The sequence below is a fragment of the Pinus tabuliformis genome, chromosome 5_1 (genome assembly GCF_031772625.1).
Source record: "Pinus tabuliformis cultivar Carrire ecotype Pingquan chromosome 5_1, CPIR1, whole genome shotgun sequence".
In the NCBI taxonomy this organism is placed as follows: Eukaryota; Viridiplantae; Streptophyta; class Pinopsida; order Pinales; family Pinaceae; genus Pinus; species Pinus tabuliformis.
Window position 1 is genome coordinate 402,172,976 of NC_142305.1, and position 6,000 is coordinate 402,178,975.

Genomic DNA, 6,000 nt, shown 5'->3' on the forward strand with positions numbered 1-6,000 from the left:
GCCCACAGGTTGCTAGATAAAAGGTGCACCAGTACTTTATTTTGCAGATATTACAGCTTGAAGATCGAAGATCGACAGAAAAATGGAGTTTCCCAAAGCATCGATCCTAACACCATACAACTATCATGAATGGAAGGAACAAATGGCTCGATACCTTCGTCAAAAAGAGTTGTACAGGATTACCATGGTTGCAGAAGTTTGCTAAAAAACCCAATGCTTGCTTGCATTAATCAAATGAATAGAGATGTATTACAATTGCTTTGCACAACTGATCTCACCCTGCAAGCGCACAATTTATTTCATTCTTCATTGAAGCCATCTACCCAGACTAGGTCACATTTTGCCTCATCTTGAGCTCATACTTCCTTGTGTTGTTCCTTGAGGAATTAAGCCCCATTATTTAGGAAATTCCTCTAATTAAATTGTGCAATTCCTTAGGCTGATAATTTCACTACATGCAACACCTGTACACTCAAGACTAGTCTACTACTGATGTTACATTGCCTTGGAATCTCCACCTCAACTAGGTAACTCGAATTCTATGGATGCACTAGATATTTTGGGATGATTGATCAGTGACTAGATGATCATTAAGTTTGACTAAAGTCCCACTGCTTAACTTTACCCTCCACTAGTTCGTCCAACAGTTGGAACTAGTTTAACTGGAAATGAGATAAATGGCCTTGATTGCTACAAATTAGCAATCACACATGCAAAATTGAACTCTAACTCCTCCAACTCGAATTTACTGAGTAAACTGGGTGACATAAGCCATGTCACACAAGTTAACATCGTTCAATTTGTTTGTTGATGTGGAAATTCAAATTTTATCAATTTGATCAAGGAAAAATCAAATTGAGAATTTCTTGTTGCAATTTTCAACACCTAATTGTTATAGTACATTGAAAACAATGTTTGGGGAGGCCAATCTTTAGTGCATAGGTAGTTGAGTAGTACAACTAAGGGCATGATTGAACCAAGCACTACTATTGAACCACACATGCATATCAAACGACTATAACACCTAACACTCCTTTTCCCTCAGAACCAATAACTTTCTCCAGTGAGCTCACCATAGTTGTGATAAAGAGATAAAAGAGGAGCATTATTTTTCTCACATGGCTCCAGAGAAACACCCAAGAGTTACTTCACCAATTAAACTTCTAGAAAACTCAATCATGACTGATGAAGAAATAGAAGACGTGCAACATCAAGTATTCATTTTAGATATTCAAATTAAGAAAATAATTGACACTATGTTAAGAAAGGTTGAATTGTCACAAATACAAGAATCAATTAAATAGGATATGAAAAAAACGAAAACAAAAAAACAAAAAAAAATGGTGGAATGATTGAAACCAAAGATGAATGAAAATAAGGAAATGGAGAAAAAGATGGAAAATTGGAACATAAGATCGTACAAGCCCTCTATGAAAGGCTCCTTAAAATTGATAATGTTTGAAGTGATTCATGAAAATAAAGGTAATATCCATGTTGTTAAAGTTTCTAAAAATAAGCATTTGTCAGAAAGATTTAACTCTAAATAGTGGAGTTACTTATGGATTGTCTCCAAACAGTATGAAATTTCTCGAGGTTGAATTAAATAAGTTTGAAGGAACAAATATCTTTACCTAGGTGAAACAAATAAATAAATATTTTGAATTGCATAATATTATAGATGATAAACAAACGATTCACATAACAACTTTGAATTTTGAAATATAATGCTATCAATGGTCTAAATGGGTAGTTAAAAGAAAGCCTTTTTTTATTCTTATACTTTGGGTTTATTTACAATAGACTTAGAAGCACAATATGGAAAAGTTTGGGAACAAGACTACTTTAGTCAATTGACAAGAATCAAGTACTTAGGTGATATCGAAAATTAAAATTCAAAATTTTGAGTATTGGCCACAAGGATGGATAACATAAGTGATGAACATTTGTTGGAAGCTTACATGGCTGGATTAAAATAAGACATTAAACATGAGCTTTTCCTAGAACATCATGAAAATATTATGGAAGCTATGCAATTGAATAGTCATATTCAAGCCAAGAATAACGCTACAAACAAGTCTATTGGTGGGACCATATGCATGAAGCAAAGATTGTTTGAGATTCATAAGACAACCCTAACTCAACCTACTTGAATATCACAGAAGAAAATAAAGGAAATAAGAGCAAAATGTATAGCCTTTGGTTGTAACAGCAAAGGATCAAAAGAGCATAAATGCCAAGAAACAAAAGTGTTCACCTTGAAAACTAATGATAGAGAGAAAATGGAAACATCTACACAATGAAATGAAAAAGAACTTGTCAACTTAAAAATGCAGACATAGAAGTTGAAATTGTGCACAATATTGTTTTATCCATGTGTGAAATATCTATGCATGCATTGGCAAGTTTGTCATCACCTCAAACCTTGAAGATTGTAGGTTACATTGAGAAGCAAAAGGTCATGGCGCTTATTCACTAAGGAAGTAACTATCACTTCATTGATAAAATATTAGCAAAGTGTCTCAATAGCTTGGTATATCCAAGCTATTAAGTATGGGAAAAATGCCACCACATTAAACTAAGTATGGGAGAATATAATTTGGTAAGCCTAATGTATGCCATTTCCATTGGAGGTGTAGATGTTCTATGGATTCCATGGTTGTGAACATTAGGTAAAATTTCTACAAACTACAATGAATTATTCATGAGATTTGAATTGAGAGGAATTCAATATGAATGGCAAAGAGTTAAAATCCAGACCTTCTCAAGCCATCAACTATCATAAAATAGAAAGGGTAGCAAGGGAGTAGTGGTTAAACTTTATTTTATGAAAGTTAAATGGAATACCAAAGTAGTCTCATCATTCCATACAAATATTTCTTTTTCTTCGAGAGAGATGTGAGTGGGTTTGTAATGTGTGCATAATTTTTAACAAATTTTTAATAATATCTTTCAAGTCCCAAAAATCCCCTAAGACTCTTGATGTTCTTGAGAAAATGTCATTTTGTAATGGATTGGATCTTTTGAGGATCCACTTTAACTCCTACCTTTGAAACGATATGACCTAAATACTCTACTTCTTGTTTCCCACAAGGACATTTGGATATTTTTACATACATTTAATTGTTCTTGAGAATTTGTAGAACTTTATCCACATGGTTAATGTGGTCTTCCTATTATTTTCTATAGATAAGTATATCATCAAAGAAAACCAACACAATTTTTTCAAGATGGGGTCAAAAAAATTTGATCATAAGGCTTTGGAAAGTAGAAGCATTAGTCAACCCTAAAGGCATGACCAAGAACTCACAGTGTCATTTGTGTTCTAGAAGTTATTTTTGGAATGGTTTCTTTTCTTAATTTGATATAGTGGTATCTTTTTTTAAGATTAAGTGCATGTCTTCTATACCAGTATTGGCAATGCCTAAGTTTTATAAAACACTCACAAAAAAACATGATGCATCAGGACAAGAAATTAGAGAAATATTGACACAAAAGGAAGACTATTGGTTTTAGAAAGCAAACAATTCAAGGGAAAAGACTTGGTTGAAATCAACGTGTAGTAGAAATAGAAGCAATTTTACATGCAATAAAAAATGATGACAATGTCTCATTAGGAGAACATTAAAGTCAAGACAAACCATGATATCATAAAGTACTTTTTGGAGAAAATATTGTCATTAGAAGAGTAGAAAAAGCACAAGGGTTTGATTTTGAAATAATCTACAGAAAATGGAAGGACAATGTAGTAGCAAATGTTCTTTATAAAATAATAGAAACCTCAAGTTCATATTCTAATGCACATTCTATCCATAAGTGGCTAGCAAAAGCTCACCATAAATGGAAAACTGACAACAGTTCTAAACAAAAAAACACAATGGATAAAGGGATGAACTATATGGAGCATTGTGAGTGGAGGGGAGATATACTTTAGTATACAAGGGTAGAATGTTTTCATACCCTTAATCATAGTTGAGGCAACAAATATTAAGAGAATTACATGATCCAAGATCCAAGACATGCAGGGTTTCTTAAAACATATCAAAAGATCATTTTTTTTAATGAATAAAGAAAGATATTCAAAAACTTGTAAAAAAAATAAAGGGGAGACAATAAAATATCCAAAGCTACTTTTGCCATTACACATACTTAATCAAAGATGGAAGAGATATCAATAGACTTCATTTCAAGGTTACCAAAATTTAGAGGCAAGGGCGTCATTTTTGTGCTTGTTGATAGACTCACAACATATGCACATTTTTGGAATTCAAAGTACATATATAACAAGCCAAGCAACGAAAGTGTTCATGAAAGAAGTTCATAAACTTCATGGTTTTCTGAAAGTAATAGTAAGTGAAAGAGACCCAAAATTCATTAACTTTTTAAAAGGATTATGAAAAATGAGTGGAATAAAAAAGTTTTATTCACAAACAAAGGGTCAAATAAAAATAGTTAACACATGTTTAGAGAGTTATCTACGATGTTATGATTTAGATAAGAAAACTCAATGGATGAAGTAGTTTCTTTTGGCAGAATGGTCATATAATTCCACCTATCACACATCTACTAAAATGTCCCCATTTGAGGTCATTTATAGATATACATCTCCTAGTATCTCATACTTTTTGCAAGACAAGTCCAAAGTACATGCAATAGAGTTACAAATGAAAAAGACTAGAAACTTTAACAATTCTCATGTAAAACCTTCAAATAGCGGAAAACAAGAAGCAAATCAACATGTAAATGAAGAACAATTTGAGAAAATTGATTGGGTATTTTTGAGACTACAACCTTACAAACAATTTATATTCAAGCAAAAGAAGAAAAAAAACATAGCTACAAAATTTAATGGAAATCTACAAGATTATTCATAGGATTGGACAAGTGGCATATCAGTTAGATTTGTGTTCCCACATTCATAGGATGTATATTGTCTAAAAAAAGGTTTTGAGATAAACTATGCTAGTGCAAACAAAACATCTAAAATTGTATGAAGAATGAAAATTGATCTTAGATTAGAAAAAGTTATAGATCAGCATTCTATATCACTTTAGAATAGAATTGAAAAGCTAAAATCAGTGGAAGAACATGCATTTTGAAAAGGCTAAATGGAAAATGAACGGTTCATGAAGACACAATCTCAATTACAAACTTTAAAGGCAAAACATTTTTAAAAGATGAGGGCTATATTAAAACTCTAATAAAGATTTATTATTACTCTATTTATTATGATTAAGTTGAAGACACAATCTCAATTACAAACTCTAAAGGCAAAACATTTTTAAAAGATGAGGACGGTTAAAACTCTAATAAGCATTTATTATTACTTTATTTATTAGGACTAAATTGACCTACTGATAGGTTACATCATGTGGTGTTGTCTCCTATTCTCCTATTTATAATAAAAGAGATTCATTTCTCCTATTTTCGTATTGCACACTTCAACTACGAATTAGCTATTTCCCGCCTCTTCAAGAGCCTCCAAGTTCTCTCCAATGATATTTTATACATTGCAGAAGCTACAAATATATATAGAATTTCCCAACGCTTAAAAATCCATAACCACATATGAATTTGTCTAAAAAATAACCAAAACACTCCCACCAAAGGAAAAAAAAATTGGCGCGAAAAACCAGTTTCCTGGACGGTTCAAAACATCTAGATTTCGTGGAGAGTTCATCATAGTAAGAATAGTCAATTTTCGTGGAAACTGGGTTCATAGCTAGATGTCACGGAGTAAGAATGGCCAGTTTTCGTGGAAACGAGGTTCATAGTCAAGTTTTCACGGGGGTTTCATAGGTGGGTGTCAAAGACATAAACTTCATAGCTAGCCAATTGGTTTCCCATTTTCATTGAAGCTGGAACCTAAGATTATTGATAGAGAACACATAAAATGGGATTAGGTTTTCGAAAATATTAGATTATTCATAGCAGGCATGACAGTCACCTAATAACATTGATTAAAATAAAAAAACAATTAAACAATTAAATTGATAAAAAATA